The sequence below is a fragment of the Bos indicus genome, chromosome 8 (genome assembly GCF_029378745.1).
Source record: "Bos indicus isolate NIAB-ARS_2022 breed Sahiwal x Tharparkar chromosome 8, NIAB-ARS_B.indTharparkar_mat_pri_1.0, whole genome shotgun sequence".
NCBI lineage: Eukaryota > Metazoa > Chordata > Mammalia > Artiodactyla > Bovidae > Bos > Bos indicus.
The window spans coordinates 65,566,759-65,591,628 of NC_091767.1; positions in this window are offsets into that span (position 1 = coordinate 65,566,759).

Consider the following 24,870-nt stretch of genomic DNA (forward strand, 5'->3'; position numbering starts at 1 on the left):
ATTCTGGTTGAATTTCTTTTGACTTCCAGTAAACTTTGGAATGCTTCAAGGGGCCCGTGGCGCATCCGAAAGAGAGATCCTAAACTAATTGTGCTCGTTTAGTAGTTAAGTTACAAGGGAAACCTTGTCCAAACTCACTGTTGCCCGTGTCAGATGGAGTTACCAGGCTCTCCCCAGTGTTACTGTAGCTGCCAAATAGGGGAAAGGGTTTTGGGTTCTTCTGCTGTTTATTCTTTCACTACCTAAAAAGAAAACCCCTGTGGGAATAATCGCACCTCTAGGCTCTCAAGTCCTGTCGCCCATGGCATTTTTCATTGCATTCAACTCCCGGTTCCTTCATGAGCGCTTCTGTCCACCTCTGGGACTCCCTTCTCTCCAGGCCTTGGCAGCCCTTACCATGCCACAGAATACCTATTGTGCTGGTCGCTTCCAGGCAGCCCACATCCTAGGCTTGACAGATGCTCACACTCAAGGAATACCACCCCCAGCATAAGAAAACATATCACAGGGCAAAAGGCTCCAGGTGAATGTCTCCAGGACATGGAACTACATTTCTAGGAGCGCTCTTTCTGGATTGCAGGTTATTCAACATGTGAGGATCTAAGCCAGAAGAGAAACCTCTGGAGTATATTTTTAAAACCTGAAAAATTTTCAAAATAGACTGAAAAGGGAAAAACTTAAAACTCTATTGTAACATGGACTGGCCTTATATAAATTGGAAAGTGGAGAAAACATTGCCTGAAAATGGTTCTCTAAATTATAATACCATCTTGCAATTAGGTCTTTACTGTTGCAACATGGAAAAATGGATTGAGGTTCCCTAGGGTCCTGGGAATTCCCTGGTGGTCCAGTGGTCAGGACTCCAAGCTCTCACTGCTGAGGGGCCACGTTTGATCCCTCGTTGGGAAACTAAAATCCCACAGGTCTCTTTGGCAAACAAAAAGGGGAAAAAGGCTTCATGGTCCTTTACCAAAACCCTACTCTCTCTTGCTCCTGTAATCAAAAACCAAATCAGTAAACACTTCTGATGTTTTAGATGATCCCCTTCCAGCCTTCCCCAACTCTCAGGTGAGAAAAACCAAGCCCCACCCGCTTCCCAGAACCACCTACTTCTCTGGAGCCCTCTGACTACCCCCAAACTCTGCCTCGTTATGTTCCTTTATATCCTCTGTTACCTCAGGAGAGAGAGACTAGTCCCTCTGGGGTGATCTGTAAGTGGAACTTCCTGTCCCCCAGGATCAGCTTCAAAGTTAGCCCCCACCTCTGCCCCACAAGGCCTTCACACCCTTCGGGAAGTGGCCGAGGGAACAGAGAGACTCCTAGAGTGCATGTCCCCTTCTGAGTGGGACACTTAAGCATCTGTAAGGAGAGGCTTCACAGGTTCTCAGAGAACCCTGAAAAGTTGAGGGATGAATTTATCAGGCTGGAGTTGACATTCTCTCTCACCTGGCAGGACATCATGGTTATTCTGGCCTACAGTTAAACCCCGGCTGTAAAGGAGTGTATTCTGAGGAAGGCCAGGAAACAAGCAGTGGGCCACTGATCCATGCCACCAAATTTACCAGGTGGGTGGGGATGCAACCCCAGAACATGACCCACACCGGGACTATGAAGATCGTATAGGTCAGGCTAGGATGAGACATTATATTACTTGTCTATCAGAAGGAATGAAAAAGTTTATGGTGAAGCCTGTAAATTATGATAAGATCTGAAAGGTTACACAGGAAAGAGATGAAAACTTGACAGTCTTCCTGAACTGGGTGACAGAGGCCTTCAGGCAAGCCTCTGTCCACAGAAGGGAGGATGGTATTGCCATGCATTTTATCACCCAGGCTACTTCTGATATAAGGAGAAAATTATAAAATCTTGAGGCTAGACTCCCATCCCCATTGTTAGTCTTGGTAGAGGAGGCATTCAAGGTCTAGAATAACCAAGACTTGATGGAAGAGGCCAATAAGGATAAGGGGCTAGTAAAGAAAACAGTTTTTGGCTGCTGTGATTCACCCACTGCCTTGAGTGGACCCTGGAGGGCTGAGATGTCTGGGCAGATGGCAAAGAAGCTGCCTGGGCTTGAACCAATGTGCCTTTTGTCATAAGGGAGGCCCTGCAGGGGGGAACGTCCTTAGTGCTCTCCTGTGGGATGCCTAAGGGGCAATCCCAACTGACGCCAGGGCCTTGTGAATCTCTTGGATGAGAGAGTCCCACACATCAACTGCTGGGGCCTGAGTGCCTGCCTGGCTCCAGATTCCACTTGATCCATCCTCATCACTCCAGGGGAGTCTCGGGTCACCCCTGATATGGCAGGGAGGAGAACTGAATTTCTTGAAGACACTGGAGCTGCCTGCTCTGTTCTGACTTGGCCCTGTCTCCAACTGAGACTGTATTGTGATGGGAGCTGATGGACTGTCAAAGGGAAGGCAATTACATCTTCCCTCACCTGAGGAGTCCGGTCCATTGTTACTACTCACTCCCTTTTGTATATTCCAGAGTTCCACGTCCCCCTTCTCAGAAGATTTGATAAATAAGTTAGGAGCTAGTATATTATTAGGATGGGGTGAAGTCCAAGAAGGTAGAGAATTCAAGCAGAGATTGCATCGATTAGTAACCCCAGATGACCCACCTGCTGGTCATCAAAATATTCCCCCCAAAGTCAGAGAACAAGTAGGGATACCTCAGGACCAGGAAAGGGAAAACATGTTCCTCCAATAAAAATAAGGTTAAGGCCTGGGGAAATATACCCCTGGAGAAAACAATGTCCTTTAAAACTTGGGGCCATGAGGGAAATCCAACTGCTGTTCACCAAATTCCTAAAATACAGACTCATTAGGCCCTGCCAATCCCCTTGTAACACCCCGATCCTCCCCACCCCCACCCCCCACCATTCAGGAGCCTAATAGGGAATATCAGTTGTGCAAGGCTTACGAGCAGTGAATGAGCCAGTCATCCCTATATACCCACTGCTGCCAAACCTATGCACTTTCCTCAACCAAGTACCAGGAAGCACTCAGTATTTGTTTAGGACCACAGAGATGCATTTCTCTGTATTCCCCTACATCTAGACTCTCAATACCTTATTGCCTTTGAATGGAGGGACCTTGGGAGGCTACTCAATATCCCTGGACAGTGCTCCCACAGGGTTTTCAGGACAGCCCGGATCTTTTTGGAAACACAAAGGAACTGAGTCTTCATAAGGGTACTTGGCAACAATATACTGATGGTTTATTGATAAGTAGTGATGTTACAGGGCAAAACAAAATCGGACTGCTGTTGAGTCTGTTTCTTTCACTTTGACCTTTGCTTCCCATTGCTTTTGTTCACTGAAAGGACACTGTCTATACATAATGGTTTGCCTTAGGGAACACTGTCTCTGCCTGCATGTTAAACCAAAGTGCCTTGGTTCAGAGAAACATCCTGACCCTGGCCCCCTTTGAATAGCTGCAAGAAAGAAGAAGATATTGCCACATCCTCTCCCAGAACTTGGCTATTCAGGAGATATTTAGGAAGACTTTTGGCCTTTTTCTTTACTTTTCCTTTAATTCCTCGGCTCCTCCCCATGTCTGTTCTATAAAAGACACTGGAATCCAGTTTTTAAGAGACTGGATTTTTTAAAGAGATTTTTTTTTAAGAGACTAGTCTGCCATCTCCTTGGTCTGCCAGCTTTCTGAATAAAGTCATTCTTCCTTGGCCCAAAACCTCATCTCCAAATTTATGGTCTGTCATACTGCAGGCAGAAAGAGCCTGGACTCAGAAACAAATTTGGTGAGCCAGTCAGGAGCCCCGCTATTCCAGTCTAGCCAGCCCCAGTCAGGGAATACTGGGGCAAGTATTCCTGAAGATCTTCCCTTCAAAATTCCCTGAAGTGACACTGACTGCCCCAGCACCTGGCAGTTAAGCAAGGAAACAACAAACTTCTGCGAGGTGATTGACTCAATTTTGTAGGGTAAGTCACTCCATTGTGCACCCTGGAATCATATTTCTCCCTCAGTTTGGGCTTTACCTCTACAGGGCAAGCCAATTTGTTTAATTGGGGCACCCAATTGGAGAAGGGAATTGTAATGGCCTCTACCTGGTTTGGGAACCAGTTCACTGGTTTTGTAGGGTAAGTCTATTTGATTTGAAAACTGGTTCATTGGTTTTGGTTTTGGTTTGGTTTTGTGTGCATCAATACTGGAATTTGGGCTTTCTGTGCTGGAATTTGTGTCTTTTGTCAGACTTATAGAAATGAGAAATATTCCCACTTATCTTGAAGGAGACCCCTTTGGGACATATATTAGAGAAATGGGCAAAACCTAGCCATGAGCCTATGACTAAGACATGATATACCATTGTAATAGGTAGGGTGTGGACCTAATATATGTTAGAATCAAAAGAGAGCCCCTGAATGGCTCTCATGGTTAGAAGTGTTTTGCAAAAAAGCAGGGAAAAGAGATTTGATTCCATATGTAGAGGCAATTATGCTATGGCATCCGGAGGAAAAGTAGTGGGAGAATTCCCACCTTATGTGCAGCAGTTTGAAAGGAAACCCAGGGAAGAACCTATTCTACAAGGAAAGAGGGAAAAAGTGAGAGTGGGGACATGTTACTTCAAAACTTAATCCCTCCAGTCTATGCAGCTCACCAGTAGTCAAGCAGGCAACACTGGTACTTGTTCCAACTGCCGTTCCCCCCATGCCATCAACATATTCACCACCTCCTATTTCTCCTACCCATGGAGATTAAGTAGTAGGCTCTATGCTAACCCGTGGCACACAGGAACCTTGTCTGGTATAACCATGTAAGACTTGACAGGGTACCCAATTTGGACCAGGAGCCACTTCCACAGCAGGGCAATTTCCCTTGCACTACTCTCCTGTAATAGGCCAGAGGATTCCCTTGGACTTGAGGCATCCTATTTCAATTTCCCCACAAGAGTCCTGGGTAACTTTGACAGTAGGTAAGAAGTTGATGGACTTTCTAATAGATACCACTCACCAAACCTTCCGTATTTATCTTAGGAGGCTTTTAAGTATCAAACAAAAGGGAAACAAAGTCATCCAAGGAAAACATGCCTGTGTTTTTGAGATGCAAAAGTCCTATCTGGTCTTCTCAGGAACTCTCATCTCTGCTATCTTTTTAAAATGCTGATTTTGAAAAGAGGGTAAAGTAATTTTGAAATTGATTTGTTAAGGCTAAATAGATATCGTTAAGTGCCTTTTCTGTAAATATATAGCCATATAGATAAATGAGCTTAATTTGTTCTATTTGCCAGAAATCCAACTTTTATTGAACCTCTTTTGTAAACTGATGCACATAGGTTTAATAGAAGTTAAATGAAATCTTGCAGTGATTTTGGAGCCCAGGAAAATTAAATCTGTCACTGCTTCTACTTTTCCCCTTCTATTTGCCTCCTCAGACAAACATTTTGCATTCTGAACACCCCTCCCCTACAGCCCCACAATTTCCAGGTAGAGAGAGAGCAGGAGAAGCAGAGCCAGATCCTGAAAATGGGGAGGTCTTTAGCTTTAGTTCACCTTAATATGTTTTAAATGCTATTGGTTGTTTCAATAATGCTGAGATGATGGAAACAGAAGTGCAGTCTGCACTCTGGGGTCAACCTCCCTCCACAGCCCCATCCCACCTGGAAGCCAAAGCAGGCACCTGGAAAGAGTGGATCATTATCCATTGCCTTTCTCCCAGCAGGGCACAGACAGAGGCCACCAGATCTCATCAGAAAAAACATTTCAGGAACCAAAAAAAAAAAATATGTGGTAACAGGAAGCTATTAGCACACAGAGGATGTGCTAATATGAGGGGAAAAAAAGGGTCTCTGCAAGATAAACATTTTTTCCTTGTAGAAGAGTTTTGCTACCAGGGATGCTGTGAATAGCATGTTCTGATTGAACAAAAGAGGCATATTTCTGAAGAAGACAGAGCCTTGGACAGTGGAGGGGACAGCCTGGGACACTTGTTACTCGAGCCATGCTGGCAGGCTCTGCCTGGAAGGGGACCTGGCTCCCTGGGTGGGAGGCCCACTTGCTGTCCCTGGGACTGGCCCACTTACTCTCTTTTGGAGAGCTATGGCCCATGGGGGTAACTGGGTAATCATGGGCTATGTCTCTTCTCACTCTTGTGTGTTCTTGGGTGGAGAGAAAACTTTGGTTGCAATAATGTGGACCTAACGAGCCCCGGAGTTCCACTTTGTACCAGTTTAACTCCAAGGCATGAGGTCCATAGTGAAGCACCGTTTTCTCCTTTAGGATTTGTTCAACAGCTGTCATGAGAGTCTGAGCCTCAATAGCCCTGCTCTCCGTGCTCGATGTGCTTTTGACTGCCTCTTGGCTCTGGGCTGTGGCTGTTTCAGGTTTTCCTTTTTGAAGTGGCTCTTCTAGGCCTTTGAATTTACTGGGGGAAACCCACTGTAGAAGGAGATAAATCCTGTTTTTGAAGCAACTTTCTGAAAGAACCTGTCCCATCTTCAGGATTAAATATTGAAACTTGCATCTTAGGCACTCTGTTGATTTCTTTTTCTGGCCAGAGTGACTAATCCCTCTGACCTGGTGGCCATTCGTTCTGCCAATCCTTTTTGATGATGTGTAATTTTGGGGCTCCTATATGTCTCGCACCCTTCAGTGGGAACACTCTGATATTTGGGCTCCCATCTCAGGGCCACCTGCTGCCCCTGGCTGCTCCCTCCACTCGATGAAATATCATAGAGCGTCTGGGAATTGGACGTGGATGTGTCTCCTCTGGACAAGGTTTGGGAACAAGACAGAGATTCCTGAGAGCCAGATGTTTACGGCAAGGAACATATCTGAGTGACAGTCTTTGAGAAGTGTATCCGTGGCACAATCTTGAAGGAGCACACCAGTTTCACAGTCTTGATGGAGCTCGCTGGTGGCCCAACCTCGATTGTGATTCTGCTGGTCTGTGAACCTTGAAACTCAAGCTTATGAAACTGTGCTTCAAAATTTAGATCTTCTGGATTGGAGGCAAGAGACTTTGTATTCAGGGAGGGGTTTCTACTGGACCTTAGAGATCGTGGACTCTTTAAATTCATATTAGTGAGTAGGGATTTGTCCCACACACTAGGTTCCAAAGTTTCTTTTCCAGCAGGGTCTCCTTCCGCAGACTCTTGTTACCTGGAAGATGCGAAACATTCATTGAGGCCCACTAATATCATGATAGAGTAAGATTCTGGGGAGGCTTGTCCCCCAACTTCCTCCTGTGGCTCATTGCTGGCCATTGCTGGACTACAGCTGGGCTCCAAGCTGCCTTTGTCCGCCCCCATGACAGACTCACTGTGCCAAATTCTGGTCACTAAACAGTATGTGGTGGCATGAGAAGGTGGCTTGCTTTCCTGTCCAGTCAGAGGGACCTCTGAGGGCTTATGGTTGTCACCAGCTGTGGGTCCTCCTAGAGCTCCCTGGGCTTCCTCACTCACCTGTGAGGGAGTGGGAAGGGGCCTGTCCAGGGAGGGATTTGCCCCCTTGTTACTACTTTCTCTTTTGCATGGGGCTAAGGAGCTTTTCCCAAACCTTTGGTTAATAGGGCTATTGAGTGGTCCCCAGATTCACAGGTGGCCTTCAAGGTAGACCCTTGAGCCTTTTTCAACTTCAAGCTAAGTATGAATTTGAAGACCTTGAAGAGTAGGTCCCACCAGTGCCTCACCCTCAACTTTACTATATGTGTTTCCAGCTCCTGTTGAGTATCAGGACTGAGGACAACAGACTCAAGGGAGGTGTTCATGGAGGCTTCCCCATTCTGAGAGGAGTGTGGATTTTCTGTATCCGTGGGAGCATGCGTCTCCCTAGGAATGTCTAAAAGAAGGTTGTCAGCAAATCTTGAAATACAGACATTCAACAGGGATCTCACTCTCGTGAATCTCCTGTGCCTTCCTCCTGAAACTTCTGGATTCTTCCTGCCTACTCTCAACTCTCTGACTCAGGGTTCACTCTTGGATCATTCACTGGAGGTTGGCTGAGATCAGGTACAGATCTTTCGGGATCCTCCCCACACTCTGCCCTACATCGTAGTGTTGCTCTCTCCCTGGTGGGATTTGTGCTGGGCACTTGGACCTCATCTTCTCTGACTCCCAGCTGATTTTGCCTTGACCTGCGGAGGGCCTTGAGGGCCCCTCCCTGCACCTGACAAGGCCTTGGGAATTGATCTTGAGGCTGCATCAGTCTCTCAGATGCTTGTATTCTGCAGAGCAGGCCACTCTGTTGGTGCAGCAACCTTTTGGAAAACTGATGCCACAGTACCTCCAAAATCTCAGGTCTGATCCTTTCCCCAGGAAGGATGGAGACAGAGCTGTGAGCATGGGAAGACCTATTTTCCTGGGAAAGGTTGAGAGTGGCCTGGATAAGACTTGCTGAGATTTAACCAAAGAGGGAAAGTTCATCCTCTTTCTAGTTCCTTTTTCCAAAAGTGACATTCCAGGTTTTCAGTTGCATTTGAGATGAAAGATGTGCCTTATTTGGGACTGTAGAGAAGATGTTTCACAGGACCCAATCTGGTATTGAGAAGGTGGTCAGACTCAGACAGAGGGTGATTTATGGACAGTGGTCTCTGTGCCTGAGGTCATGCTTGACACGTTTGGAGTCAAGGGTTTGAGTCGGGCCTGGATCTCCATGTGAGCCTAAGGAGGTGGCATTGGAGTCAAACGTTGGGGTTGGGCCTGGGTCTCCATGTGAGCCTGAGCTGGTGGTAATTGACATGGGGACATGGTTAGTATCAAGGGTAGGGGATGGGCTGGGGTCTGTATGAGAGGCCAAGGTGGTTGTGGTTGACATTGGGCCATGGTTGTTGTCAAGTGTAGAGGTCGTACCTGGGTATTCACGTGAGCCCAAGGTGGTGGTTGAAACTGGGACATGGTTGTAGCCAAGGGTAGGGATTGGCCTTGGGATTCTATGGAAGCTTCAGGTGGTGATTGACATTGAAGCAAGACCAGGGTAAGGGTTGGGCCTGTATCTCTATGCAAGCCAAGGTTCTGGTTGAAACTGGGCCATGCCTGGAGTCCAGAAATGGTCGAGCCTGGGTCTCCATGTGAGCCCGATGTGGTGGCTGAAAGTGAGGCATGGTTGGAGCCAAGAGTTGGGGTTAGGGCGTGAGTCTCCATGTGACCCTAGAGGTGACCTAGAGATGATGGTTGCACCTGGGACATGGTTGGAGTCTTGTTTTGAGGTTCAACCTGGGCTACAGGTAAGTCAAGGGCTGGAACAATGACAGTTGTGAAGTTAATTTATCTTGAATTTGGAATGGTTCGGCCTTAGAATGCTCACTGAATAAAACAGGGCATAACTCAAGAGGGGGCCCAGGTACTGTGATGGTAGCCACCAGACTCTCACTGTGCACAAAGAGGAGACCCTGGAAGAGCTGGCTGCATGTCTTCTGTAGATGATCCCTCAAAGTGTCAGGATATCAGGGCTTCCTGGGACCATGCAGCTGTTCTTGTTTGCTTTTTATGCTCCAGAAGTTTTGGCGACCTAAGGTATCCTGCTTGTCACCGAGTGACTTGCTCCTCTTTCCCAGTGAAGTTACCTGGTAGCCTGCCTCATCCTCTTTTTCTTTCTTCCAAATCTTCAGTTCTACTCTATTGGTGATTAGTATCTCCAGCATCTTGTCAACATCCGCATTGACAAGAGAGAGGCTGCCTGCCTGTTTGTGGGGTCTCCCAAAATGAGGCCTCAGGTGGGTAGAGGGGAAGGTGTTCTTGCTGGAACTCTAAGTATGTCAAGGTGGAGAAGCTCCACGGTTTTGTTGTCTCCTGCCACCAGGCCAGGTTGATACAGGATTGCTTGAACAGACAAAGCTGTGATGGCTGGTCTCCAAGGGGAGTGTGGAGATGACCTGTGTCACATGGTGCCCAGTGTGAGTGCTGTAGAGTCCCCCTGATTGAGACTCAACTTGGGACCCTGATGGTGGTGGGGCAGAGGAGGGTGTCAGAGGTGGAGGGCAGGCTCTCACATAAAGGGGGCTTGGTGGGGAAGGGGAAAGTATAAGTGGCCAGGTTGAAAGGCTGTCCAGGGGGAAAAAAGGCTCTGGTGATGGAGAGGTACTCAGGGATGAGCATGAGGAAATGGAAACAGGTCACTGAGCCTGGAGAAATGGTAGAAGCCCAAGGTAGGGGCTGCTTGGTCTGAGGAGCTGGGTAGATGGTGGGAGCTGCCTCTTCCCTGCATGGTTGATGGGATCTAGTGGGCACTGATTTACAAACCTCACCAGGTTAATCTTGACATTAGACCTGATGAAAGCCACCCTTGTCCGGGAACCTCCCCAGGCATCTGCAGGGGACATGTGGAACAAGCTGCAGCCAGGAGCTGCCAGGCCTGGAGGACTGGGTAGGCCAGGCAGGGGTGGGCACCTACACCCCACAGCCTGCATGGCCCCAGTGCTGACCTCACAATGCTCCTGGTGTTGCTCACCACAGGACGTTGGCCTTACCCCCAGGACTTCTCCTCTCAGCTCAGCCCCAGGCTGCCAGTATCCCTGGGGTTGCACCATAGGCTCTAGGAGGAAGAATCACCTAGAAAAGAAGGGGAAGTTTCTCCACCTTTCCATAAGTGAAGTCAGGTCTGGAACCTCTTCCAGTGTTTCCAGGCAATCTCTTCAAGTTGGAAATCAGCAGACAAGTCATGATGGTAAACATGGGAGCCTAGGGGTCTTACAGGAAGGTGAGTGCACTGTCTCTTTAAGGGGACATCATTGGGAGATTGGAGCCCAAGCATGAGTGTCCAAGGCCACATGATCCCTGACAGTGATGGTGAAGCTCTGAAAGCATTTATCATTTACAAAGTGTTTCCATATTCGTTACCCCTGATGCCCTCACAGCCTGCCTGTGGGGAGAATGGGCAGGCACCACGCTGCAGTTGGATCTGAGCAAAGTAAAACCAGGTGTCCTACGTGTCCTGGAGGGCTCACCTCCCAATCCAGGCCCTGTTGGTCCAACGCAACCTGCATGCCGTTTTGGACAGCTTCATTCTACACATGGAATCTGGGAAGTATCTGGGTTCTGCTCTCATTCCCAGAAGCCTCCCTTGGAGTTAGTTTCTCAAGGGAGAAGTCGTGCCACAGATCCCCTCAGAATCTGTGGAAGTGGGTTCTTGTGGCCAGAGAGGTGGGGACTAACACTTGGAGCTGGATGTCAGAACTCACTTTCCAAATTTCAAAGCTTCATTTCTCTGGATGCTCCTGCTTCTTCCCCTTCTTTCCATTCGATGCTGAGAGAGAGAGAAATGAGGATGTAAGATGCAAATCTCAGTCTTCTCTCTCTAGACAAGCATCAGACACTAGTGTCCACACAGAATATGCCTCTCTACATTTCACTAACAGAGTTCTGTGATTTTTCTTTCCTTTCACTCATTTTTAAAAGGGATAAAATATTTTGTTTTCCTTCTTTGAAGAACATAATGAAGTATTTTCAATGTGAGATTCACTCTGGACTTCGTTCGTCACTGTTTTGCTCAAGAAACACACACATATTCAGACCTATGGGTAATCTGAGCTCCATAAAGTAGGTCTCTGCTTCTTGATACCAGGCCCCCAGCCCTCCAACCCCCACTCTGAGGCTCTCGGGGCTTCACCACTGCCAGAAGATCACTCCTGTCTGAGACACTGTTCACGGCTGCTGAACTGGTGCTCAGGAGTCTGTCCTCTGGCTGAGATTCAACTCAGAATCCAGTCATTGGCCTCTGGTCACTGTGTCTTGGACTTGCCTTGGAGCCACCTACCTACCTGGATACATGGGTTGAGATCTTTAAATAGAAATCCTAGTGTTCACTGTATACCTGCTCAGCCTGGTTTGTCCCTAGAGGGATATTCATCTATTCTTTCTTGAGTATAGATGTCCTGTTCTTTTCTATCTCAAGGGTCTTATTAGTTGACTCAGAAAAGTGAAAATAATAATAGAAAAGAACAGAAAAATATGTGCTTGTGAGTCTGGACCAAGAGTTCCTTACCTTCCTAATGTTTCCATGTTTCCTAGGAGGCAGAAAGGATGAATTATTCTTGAGGTACGGAAGGGTCAGGAAAAAGAGCCCCAGTCCACACAGAAAGGTGATTACAGTAATGACTGCCTAGGCAGTGAAACTGGAGTTCAGCCAAATATCAAAAATGCTTTTCAGAGAAAAGAGCAGATTCTCTGTCATCTGAATAATACTGCTGCCCTCAGGCAACTGAGCCAGGGTGTGCACTTGGGGGCTAAAGTTCTAGGCCCACCTCATAGAGCTGTGGTCTGGTCACAAAGGGCTCTGGGGTTAAGAGGGAGAAGCAGAGGAGGAGGCGGGACTATAGCCCCTCCCTAACCATCCAGCCCTGCAGCTTCATGCATCTCCCTTCCTCTGAGCCTTCCCATCCTACCTTATCATCTGTTATACAGAGACATTAGTCAAGTGTCAATTCAGTCCACCTAGAACTCAAGAGAATTCCCGATTCCTCTGATATAACTGCTTGAGCCTCATCAATACTGTAAAGAATCTGGAGTTCTCCTAACTTTGGTTAATCACAGGTATTTTTACTCTTATGATACTAATTTTTTAAAAAGATTCAGTTAATCTTTACTATATTCAACTATGGGAATTAAAAATTAGATGAAAAATGATTTGAAATTTACAAGGCCATGAAATATAAAGCAAATTGAAATAGTGAAGCCTTCAAGGTAAATTTTTCATAAGTTGTTAGCATCTTTCATAAGTTGCAGCGAAGTGTTAAGTCAATGAGCTTGAGGTCCCTCAAGCCCTTCACATTCCAGAGTGACCACTGACCTTTTGATCCTTGAAGATCACTTTTCAGTCCTGAGAATAGCCTACTTGATAAGATCATATTTGTATAAATGAGACCTTGGTCTTGCCAAATCGTTTATGGAAATGATGTGATTTACAGTGTGCACCTGTATTAAGTCGACATGGAGGCCTGGCAAGGCTGTATCAGTCTGATCTCAGGGAGGGGTACTGGTGACTAAGCAGCTAAGGTCAAGTATATGGGCTCTTCATCCCTATGTGACCCACCCCACAATAGAAACCCTGGACATTCAAGGCTGGATGATGGTTGACACTACTCTACACATGCTGTCACACTGTTTGCTGAGAGAACTAAGCACTGTCTGTAGAGCCCCACTAGGCCAGACATCTGGAAGACTGCATATGGCTCCCTGCATCTTTTTTTTTTTTTTTTGTCTAGTTCTGATCTATATTCTTTTGCTGGTTTTAATCTGTATCCTTCTGCTGACATAAACCATCATAAGTGCAAGTATTGTGAGTTCCAGGTGGAATGAACTGAAACTTGACGAATGTCTCTGCCTAACAGGATGAGAAGGCAGGATGGGAGGCTCAGAGAAGGGGGATGAATGGAGCTGCAGGGCTGAGTGGCTGGGGAGGGGCCATGTTCCAGCCTCCTCCTCTATTACTCCCTCCTCACCCTCAGGAGTCAAATGTGACCAGACCACAGCTCTAAGATGCGGGCCTAGTACTTTAGTCTCCAAGTACACATGCTGTTCGCAGTTGCCTAAGAGCAGCACTGTGATGCAGGCGATGGAGAATCCTCGCTTTTCTCTGAAAAGCACTTTTGATATTTGGCTGAACTCCAGTTCCACTTCCTGGGCGATCTATACCATTCTCGCCTTTCTGTGTGGACTAGAGTTCCTTTTCCTGTTTCTTCCCTACCTCAAGAATAACCCATCCTTTCCTCCTCCTAGGAAATGTGGAAACATCCGGAAGGTAAGGAAACCTTGGCGGAGACCCACAAGTATGAGATCCTCTCTTCTTTTCTATTATTATTTCTACTCTTCTGAATCATCTAGAGAGATCCCTGAGAAGGGAAAGCATAGGACATCTATTCTTATGAAAGAATAAAGCATCACCCTCTGGGTGCCCCAGGCTGGGCAGGGGGCAGAGTGAGCATTTCTCTCCAAGGATCTCAGATATCAGTTGTCCAGGTATGTTCGAGGGTTCCAGGGTATGTCCCAAACACAGTGACCAGGGACCGAGGGCTGGATACTGAGTTCAATCTCAACTACAACACAGGCGCGCAAGCACCGCCTCACCAGCCACGAAAAGGTATCTTGGACGAGGTCTGATCTGAGGACAGTGCTGAGGTCTTGAGAGTCTTGGAGTGGGGCCCTGGACTTGGGAAACAGAGGCCCACCTGACAGCGCTCAGATTCACCCATTCTCAGAATGTGTGTGTTTTTGAGCAGAGGAACAATGACAAAAGATCCGGGTGAATCTCACTTCAAAATCCTTATGTTCTTCAAAAAAGGAAAACAGAAAATATTTTTATCCACCTTAAAAATGCGTGAAAAGAATGAAAAAACACAGAGCTCTGTTAGTGAAATGCAGAAAATCATATTATGTATGGACACTGAGTGTCTGATGCTTGTCTAGACAGGGGAGCCTGAAAATTGGGTCTCAAGCCCTCATGTGTTTGGGTGGGTCTCAGCATCAAATGGAGCCAAAGGGGAGAAGTGGGAGTAGGAAGGAAAATGGAGCTTTGAAAGGTATGTTCTGCCATTCAGCTATGTGTGCCCCTGGAGTTAGCCCCATCTCTCCGGCCCTGAGGGCCCAGGACCACCGGCTCAGAAGAGACCAGTGGCAGGACCCGTCCCTTGGGAAACAGAAACCTCAGGGAAGCTCCTGGAAGAACAGCAGAACCCAGATACTACCCAGGTTCCATGCAGAGAATGAAGCTGTGAGGGGCCTGGAAAAAGGTGTGGCCCAGCAGGTGCCTGTGGGCTGCATGGAGCTAATAGCACCTGGTTTGGGAGGTGGGACTCCAGGTCCAACTGTGGACACATTTTTTGTTTTAATTAATTTATTTTAACTGGCAGATAATCACTTTTGCACATCGTTTAACTTCTCTCATATTCGTCTATGCCATGACTGCTGTCCATTCTTCCCCACAGAGGGGTTGGTGAGGGTGTCAAGGGGTAATGGATATGAAAGCACTTTGTTAATGTAAACCCTATCATAAGCTTCACCATCACTGTCAGGGATCACGTGGCCTTGGACCCTGGTACTTGGATTCCAGTCTTCCAGTTGTGTCCCCTTAAAGGGACACTGCAATCAGCCTCCTATAATACCCCTACACCCTGGCTTCCTCACCATGATGCAGTCTGCTGATTTCCAGCTTGCAGAGGTTGCCTGGAAGCACTGGAAGAGGTCTGGGACCTATCACTTCTGCAAAGGCAGAGAATCTTCCTCTTCTTTCCTTGGTGGTTCTTCTTCCCAGAGCCTATGGTGTGACCCCAGGGCTGCAGGTAGCCTGGGGTTGAGCTGGCAGGGGGAGTCCTGGGGGTGGGTTATGGCTAAACTCCTGGGGTGAGGAACAGCAGGAGCATTGTAAAGTCATTATGGGGGGCGTGCAGGGCTGTGGGCTGTAGATGCCCACCCCGGCCAGCCTGCCCATCTCTCCTGGCCCGGCAGCTCCTGGCTGCAGCTTGCTCCTCAAGTTTCCTGTAGACACCTGGGGTGGTTCCCTGACAAGGGTGGCTTTCATCAGGTCTCCTCTCAAGATACTCCTGGGGAGCCGTGCAAAGCAACACCTACTGGAGCCCAACAGCAGTGGAGGGAAGAGCCTGTTCCCACCATGTCTCCTCTGCCCAAACAGCCTCTACCTCGAGCCTCCTCCTTTTCTCCAGGCTCAGTTCCCTGCTTCATTTCCACTCACTCTAATTCATCCCTGAGTGCCTCTCAACACGAGAGCCTTTCCTTCCTCTGCACAGTCTCTCACCAAGGCCACTTGCTGTCTCCCCTTCCCCACCATGTCACCTTGATGAAGGGACCTGCCCTCCACCTCTGACACCCTCCTCCACCTCACCACCATCAGGCTCCATGCTGAGTCTCACCTACTAGGCACCATCCCACAAAGGTCATCCCCATGCTCCCCTTGGAGACCCAGGGCTTGTCCATACAAGCTTTCCTCTTTCAAGCCTGTCTTGTAGGTAGCGGGCTGCCAGAGCATGGAGCGTCTCCACCTTGACACACTTGGAGTCCCAGCAAGAACACCTTCACTGCCACCCACTAGAGGCCTTGCTGTTAGGACACCCCAGAAACAGACAGGTAGAGGCCGGAAGCTTCTCTTTTGTCAACCTGTATGTCCAGAAGCTGCTGGAGATATGAATCACCAAGAGAGTGGAACTGAAGATTTGGAAGGAGAAATAAAAGGAGGAGGAGGCAGGCTACCATCTGACTTCACTGGGGATGAGAATTAAGTCACTGAGTGACAAGCAGGACACCTTGGGTCACCAACATTTCTGGAGCATAAAAGGCAAACCAGAACAGCTGCTTGGTCCCCAGAAGAGCTGATACCTGACACTTTGGGGGACCATCTACAGAAGACATGCAGGCAGCTCTTCTGGGGTCTCCGCTTTCTGCAGAGTGAGTCTCTGGTGGCTACTGACACAGTACCTGGGTCCCCTCTAGAGTTACAGCCTATCTTATTCAGTGAGTGCTCTAAGGCTGAACAATTCCGAGTTCCAGCTAAATTAACTTCAGAGCTATCATTGGTCCAGCCCTTACCCACGCTGGAGCCCAGGCTCAGCCTCAGTCCTTGACTCCAACTATGTCCCAGTTGCAACTATCACCTCTGGGTCACATGGAAACCCAGGCCAGACCCCTACCCTTAACTCTAACCATGCCCCAGATTCAATCACCACCTTTCGGCTCACATGAAGACTCAGGCTAGACCACAACTCTTGACTCCAACCATGCCCCAGTGTCAACCACCACCTCAGGTTCAAGTGGAGAACCAGGTCCAATCAAAACACTTGACTCCAACCATGACTCACTTTGAACCACCACCTCCAGCTCATGTGGACACATATGCTCAACCCCAACCCTTGACTCCAACCACAGCTCACTTTCACTGACCACTATCTCACGCTCACATGGAGACCCAGGCCCAACTCCAACCCTTGACTCCAACCATGCTTCACTCGCAACCACCACCCCACATTCACATGAGGACCCAGACCTGACCCCAGTTCTTAACTCCAATAAAACCTTAGTCTCAACCACAACCTCGGGCTCACATGGGAACCCAGGTCTGACCCCAACCCTTGACTCCAACTATATCTCACTCACAGCCACAAACTCAGGCTGACATAAAGACTCAGGCCAACTCCTATCTTTGACTCCAACCAAGCCTCACTCACAATCACAACCTCGGGATCATATTGGAACACTCGCCCAACCCCAACCCTTGAGTTCAATCATATCTCACTCACAGCCACAACTTCAGGCTCACATAGAGAGGCAGGCCCTACTGCAACTCATGACTCTAACCAAACTCCAAGATCAAGGACCACTTTGGGCTCAGTTAGAGACCACTGCCCATCTCACACTGTCTTTCCCAACTCAACCATCTTCCTCTCAATTGCGGACTAGGTACTATGAAGTCTTGCCCTATAATCTAAAATAAGCCACAATCTTTGATCCCCAATGCAGTTCAAATCCTGGAATATCATTTTTTTAAAAAAGCAACTAGAAAGTGGGAGAACTTTATCCTCTTTGGTTAAAAAATCTCAGCAAGTCTTTAGCTAGGTCACCCCCAATATTCCCCAGGGGAACAGGACTTCTCAGGCCCACATCTCTGTCTCCATCATTCCTAGGGATTTGATCAGCCCTGAGGTTTGGGAGAAACTGGAGTACCATCTTTCCAAAAGGTTCATGCAACAAGAGAGTGCCCTGCCCTGCAAAATCCAAGAGTCTCAGAAAGTGATGCAGACTCAGGGTGATTCCCTAAGGCCTTGTCAGGCACTGGAAAAGAAGGGGCCCTCAAGTCCCCTCTGGAGGTCTAGGCAAAAGCAATCCAGATGCACAGAAGATGAGATCCTGGTACCCAGCAAGGATCCCACCAGGGAAGCACCTGTGCCAGGATGTAAAACAGAGTGTGGGGAGGATCCTAAAAGATCTGTACATGATCTCAGCCAACCCTCCGTGAAGGTTCCAAGTGCAAAGCCTGAGTTGAAAGAGTTGAGTCTAGGCAGGAAGCATCCAGGAGTCCTGGGGGTCCTTATAAGCAGTAAGGGACAGCAGATGCATGAGTGACGGAGCCCTGTTAATGTCTGTTGTTCAAGGCTTGCTGCCAACCACTTCTTAGACCTTCCTGGAGAGTCAAATGCTCCTCCGGGTACAGAAAATGCAGGTTCCTCTCAGGATTGGGAAGCCTCCATGAACACTTCCCATGAAGTCTCTTGTCCTCAGTCCTTATATTCAATAGCAGCTGGAAGTGCATATGACAAAGTTTCGCGTCGGGCACTGATGGGTCCTACTACCCAAGGTCCTCAAGATCACATTTAGCTTGAAGTTGAAGAGTACTCACCGCATATGCCACTCTGGGGACCACCCAAAAGCCCAGTTACCAGAGGGCTTGGGAAAACATTCTCATCCCCATCCAGGAGAGAAAGTGATAACAATGTAGGCAGTGCCCACCCTGGACAGTCCCCTCCCTGCCCCCTACTGTGTGACTGAGGAAACCCCGGGGGGCTCTGGGAGAAACCTCAACTGGCAAATGTCCAGAAGCCCTCAGAGGCCGCTCTGACTGGACAGGAAGACAAGCTACCTTCTCAGGCCCCCACATAGAACAGAATTTGGCACAATGAGTCTGTTGTGGAGACTGACAAAGGCAGCCTGGAGCCCAATCCAAATCCAGCAGAGTTCATGAATGAGGCACAGGAGGAATCTGGAGGATGGGCCTCCTCAGAAACTTGCTCTAGTGAGAGAGTCATGGACCTCGATGAATATTCCCAATCTTCCAGAGAACAAGAGGTGATGGGCAGAGACACTACTTGGAAAGGTACTTTTGAACCTAGTCTTTTAATCACATACCAAATAATTAATATAGATATGAGGAGATCATGGTATCCAAGGTCCCATAAAAATCCCTCCTCGAACACAAAGTCTGTTGCCACATATCCAGAAGATGTATACTTTGATGAAAAGTCTCATAAGCTTAAGTTCCAAGGGTTCACAGACTGGCAGAAACAGGCTCAGAGCCAGGCCACTTGCCTGCTCCTTCAAGACTGTGCCACTGAGAGGCTTCTCAAAGACTGTCATTCGGATATATTCATTGCCACAAACACCTTGGCTTCTCAGGAATCTCTGTGCTGTTCTGAGACCTTGTCCAGTGGAGACACATCCGATTCCCACACATGTGATGTTACATCGAGTGGAGGGAGCAGCCAGGGACAGCAGGAGGCCCTGAGAAGGCAGCCCCAGCGTAAGAGTCAGCACAGGAAGTTCATCTCCACTGATGCGAGAGAGACTAATAGGAATCCCAAACTAGGACAGCATAGAAAGTGGTTGGTGGTACGGAGGTCCTACCAGGCCTGCAGGATGAGCCACCCTGCTGAGAAAAAGGAATCAGCAGAGTACAAAGCAAGTCTCACAAGATAATCCTGGTGAAGGGACGTATTTCTTCAGAAAACCACTTCAGAGAAAGGATTAAGCACTTTCTGCAGTGGACTTTCCCCAATAAAGCAAAAGACCGGAACAGCCCCTGCAAAAAGGCAAGCCTGCCGCAGACACTGCCCAGAGCCAGGGAACAGTCAAAAGAAGTCTGATTATAGACGTCAAGACTGTTGAGGCTCAGGCTCTCATGACAGCTGTTGGACAGATCATAGAGAAGATGGAGTTTCACCATGGACCTCAGCTTCAGAGTTTCATTGGTACAAAGGAGAACTCCAGGGCCCAGAGGTCCAGCTTACTGCTACCATAAGTTTCTCTCCAACAATGAGCAAAGGAGAGTGATGGAAAAACACGGGGGACAAATGGGGGACAAACAGTGTGCTACCCCCATGGGCCACAGCTGTCCTACAAAGAGTAAGTGGACCAGTCCCAGGGACTGCACGTGGACCTTCCCTCCCAGGGAGTCAGGTCCCCTTCCAGGCAGAGCCTGCCAGCATCCATCAAGAGTGACAAGTGTCCCAGGCCATGCCCTCCACTGTCCAAGGCACTGTCTTCTTCAGAAATACACCTCTTCTGGTCAATCAGAACATGGTTGTCACAGCTTTCCTGAGAGGAAAACTTCTCCAGAAAAAATGCATACCATGCATATGAAAACGTTTTTCTCTCATGTTAGAACATCCTCTGTGTGCTAAAAGCTTCTTCCTACCACAAAATTAGTTTTCTGAAATGTTTTTTCTCATGAGAAATGCTGCTCTGTCTGTGCCCTGCTGGTGGGAAGGAAATGGATCAGGGTCTACTCTTCCCAGGTGCCTGCTTTGACTTCCATATGGGACGAGGCCATGGAAGGAAAGTGAACCCCAGCATGGATACTCATCCATACCCTAATTCCCTCCCTGCACCTCAGTGTCCATAATACCAGCATTACAGAAACAAGCAACAGCATTCAGGATACGTCACAGTGAACTAACCCTAAAGACCTCCCTCTTCTCAGGATCTAGCTCTGTGGTCTCCACTTCTCTGTCCACCTTGAAATTGTGAGTCTGTAGGGGAGGAGTTTGCATAAGCTGAAATTCCCCTCAGGCTCAGAAAGTGTCAGAGACAATTCACATGTAAGAATAAGGAGGAAGTTTGGGGCAGTGCTGGCCCAGAGTCCAGGGTGAGAGATCGTCCCCGTGTAATGGTGGGATTCGATGACTGTCCTGGAAGCCCCTCCTCTTGTGGATGGGCTGTAATGAGATGGGCCAAGCCTGTCGCCTGTCCTCTGTCCTTCTCGTGCTCTGGAGCAGTGGCGAGGATGAGGACCGCGCTCTCAGCTCTAAGCGTGTGTGGTGTGGAGCATGGAGGCCTCCAAAGGCCAGTCCACCTCCACCTGGAGAAGAGGACAGCCCTGCCCATAGTACCCACCTCTGCCAGGGAATGGGCAGGGGCATGTCTTTGTGTGCAGTCACCTCACTGTCTGAGTGGGACACTGTGCCCCTAGTGCCGGATGCGGGGAAAGGAGGCAGGGGGCAGAGCTGTCTGTAGATGGTGCAGTGACCAAGGAGCCCCTCGTGTCCCACCAGCGTCTACAGGCCCAGAGGAAAGAAGTTAGGGGCCCATTGACTCCTGGTGGCCCCACCCCAGAGTCTCCCTTCTACTCTAGCTCCCAGAGCCCAGAAAGAGGGAGGCCACCTGGAGTCCCTGACAGAGGGCCAGGCACCAAGAGGCAGAGGTGCCTCCGAGCATGGAATACTTCTCCACAGTGTAATCAGCTTTCACAGGACGGGGAGCTCAGGACAGACTCGTGGTCTGGGGCCTCTACCTATGCATGTGGCCCAAGGAGGCTTCTAGAGGACAGGTGGGACTCAACAGGCCCAAGGGCTCTCTGAAGTCGTAGCAAGTCTCACTTGTCATCAGCCTTGCTCAGCCCAGAGCCTGGAAGGGGAGGAAGCCAGCAGACACGATGTGTTACCCAGCAGGTGGCAAGTGACCTGTGGAGAAGGGAGCGGTCAGCTTTCTTCCCCAGGACCCATCTACACAGGAAAGTGTTACTCAGTCATGTCCACCTCTTTAAGACCCCATGGACTGTAGCCTGCCACACTCCTCTGTCCATGTAATTTTCCAGGCAAGAATACTGGAGTGGGTAGCCATTCCCTTCTCCAAGGAATCTTCCTGACCGAGATATCAAACCCAGGGCTCCTGAACTGCAGGCAGATTCTTCGCCATCTGAGCCACAATGGAAGCCCTGGAAAGCAGGGAGACAAGAGCAATTCTTAGAGTGATTCAGGGCTTGTGTCATAGTCACTAAGGCTGTGGACAGACCAGCTCCAGGAAGGGCCTCTGATCCAGGTGACAGCTGGAATGGCCCTGCCCTCATGCCTGTTAGGACCCCACATGTGGGACAAGGGCCCCCACATGTGGGACAAGGACCAGGTTTGCAGGGCAGCATGCACAGGCCTACTTGTGCTGGGGTTTCTACCTGTAGCCAGGTCTTGTCTCTGGGCCCCATCCCCCAGGGTGCGTGCAGCAGTGGGGGCTCAGCCAGGACCTAAGGGAGAGGCTGAAACCAGGACACAGAGTGGCCTCCAGCGCTCAGGCAGGAGGGAGCCATAAAGCAGAGACTCTGAGCCTGGGTGTTGCCTGGTCCTCTCAGAGGCATTGAGAGGTGAGTGCTGAGGGCAGGGGCGCTGAGTCCAAAGACACCTGTGGGGATACGTGACACAGAGGAACACCAACAGAACAGCAAGAAACCGGAAGGGGAAAATCCCTGTGCCCTTCTCTTGCTGTTAGGGAAGAACAGCCAGCAATGGAGGTCCCCTCACTAAGAGTCTCCACACAGAGACCCACACTGTCCCCACATGGGGACCTCCCGCACACCCACTCTGAGAAATCTCACCCAGAGACCTCTCAGAGCATCCCACAGAGACCTCTGTCTGAGACGTCCCATGCACACGCCTCACAGGTGTTCTTTAGGATTTGAGTATTCCCCCACTGACAGGTCCATCATGGTGATTTTGGTATCAGTTAACAAACTGGCAGCACAGGAGAAGGACCAGAGATGGTGCCCGGCCCCAACTCCTGCCCCCAGAACTCCAAGACATCCAGACATCACCAGCATTGTCCTAAACGGGGGTGGGGGTGGGGTCTCTGCTGGGGAAATGCTCATACCTTCTGTCCTTTGTCACCATTGCCTCTGAACAAAGAGTCACAGTGTTCTATGTGCAGACCTGCAGAAGTCTTTCCTCCACAGATCTTCATTAACTTCAGCTCTGTCCATAGCTTAGAGAACCACAAATTTTAAACATGAGTTAAATGCTGCCAACTTCCCATGAAAGTATCTTATTTGTCCCATTTTATTCATCTTCCTGTCAGATGGTGCCAAGATCACATTTTTTTCTTTTCTTATCCAAGGAGGATAAGGTCTGAACTCAAGATGCAGATTTCTTTACTTTGGAAACAAGGTAAAGGACTGTAGCAAATGGGCTCTAGAACAAAATAAAGCAGCAACAAGGTGTGTGGAGTTTCATTCACCTCCCAGGGGGCTGTGCAACTAACGCAGCATTTTGTACAAAACAGCTTGTGTCAGGCTTGGGTTTTATTTTTCAATGAAAATGTGTATGTTTTTCAAATGAATCATCTATCTGGCAATATTCCTTTTTGGTCTCCTGTAAAAATACACTTATTTCTTTCTCAAAATATGGTATGCCCTCAAATGATATTATGCATATTTCCAACATATGATAAAATTCTAATGTCCAGATAACATAGCTTAAACTGATGAACTATAGAAGAAGATTCAGTATTTAAATAATTCTTTAAAATGCACAGTTTCCAAGACTCAAATGTGCTCCATTTTATGTTCATTCCAGGGCTAAAAAAGCATACTTTGCCTCAAAAAGTGTGGAATTTACAAAAAGATATCATATAATCTATGTTTGATGTATACTCATCCGCTAATAATATGACCAGAAGGGACTTCACATCTGAATTGAACAAAGTTTACATAAATAATCAAAGTGCATTAACATACACAACGTGTACAGCAATCATCAAAATCCTCACATTGTATATCCAGCCTTTCCAAAGAGGGACTTCAGTGATATCACAGACATACTTTTCATTGCTCATAAGCAACTAGTTTCCCTGCTTTGTTAAAACTGACTTTAATGACAGCTGGCATGCGTTTACCATTGTTAAGTCAGATTATCCACAGGATGACAATCTTTCCTCTAAGAGAAGCAGGGTTGATATGAGAGCTCTTTTGGCTTATTTATTTTAATCAGGTGGCATGGTGGTAAAGTCCTGCCTGCTGATGCAGGAGACATAAAAGACGTGGGTTCCATCCCTGGGTCGGAAAGATCCCCTGGAGGAGAGTATAGCAACCCACTCCAGTATTCTTGCCTGGAGAATTCCATGGACAGAGTAGAACTCTGTCCAAAAAACTCTAAATGACCCAGATAACCACGATGGTGTCATCTGTCACCTAGAGCCAGACATCCTGGAGTGTGAAGTCAATTGGGCCTTAGGAAGCAATACTATGAACAAAGTGAGTGGAGGTGATTGAATTCCAGCTGAGCTATTTAAAAATCCTAAAAGATGACACTGTTAGAGTGCTGCACTCACTATCCCAGCAAATCTGGAAAACTCAGCAGTGGCCACAGGACTGGTAAAGGTCAGTTTTCATTCCAATCCCAAAGAAAGGCAATGCCAAAGAATGCTCAAATTACCATACCATTGCACTCATTCACATGATAGCAAGATTATGCTCAAAGTTCTTCAAGTTAGGCTTTAGCAGTACATGAACTGAGAACTTCTAGATGTACAAGCTAGGTTTAGAAAGGCAGAGGAACCAGAGATCAAATTGCCTATAACTGTGGGATCATAGAAAAAGCAAGAGAATTCCAGAAAAAAATCTGCTTCATTGACTACGCTAAAGCCTTTGACTGAGTGGATCACAACAAACTGTGGAATATTATGAAAGAGATGGGAATAAAACACCACCTTAGCGCTCTCCCAAGAAACCTGTATGCAGGACAAGAAGCAACAGTTAGAAATGGACATGGAACAACAGACTGGTTCCAAATAGGGAAAGGAGTGTGTCAAGGCTGTATGCAGTCACCCTGCTTTTTTAACTTATATGCAGAATACATCACATGAAATGTTGGGCTGGATGACTCAAAAGCTGGAATCAAGATTGCTAGGAGAAATATCAATAACCTCAGATATGCAGATCTACTTTAATGGGAGAAAGTTAGAGGAAGTAAACAGCCTCTTGATGAAAGTGAAAGAGTTGAAGGAGACAGGTGGCTTAAAACTCAGCATTCAAAAACAATGATCATGACATCCAATCCTATCACTTCATGGCAAATAAAAGGGGGGAAAAATGAAGACAGTTCAGATTTCATTTCTTGGGCTCCAAGATCAATGCAGATGATAAGTGCAGCCTCAAAATTAAAAGATGCTTGCTCCTTGGAAGAAAAGCAATGACAAACCTAGACAGTGTATTAGAAAGCA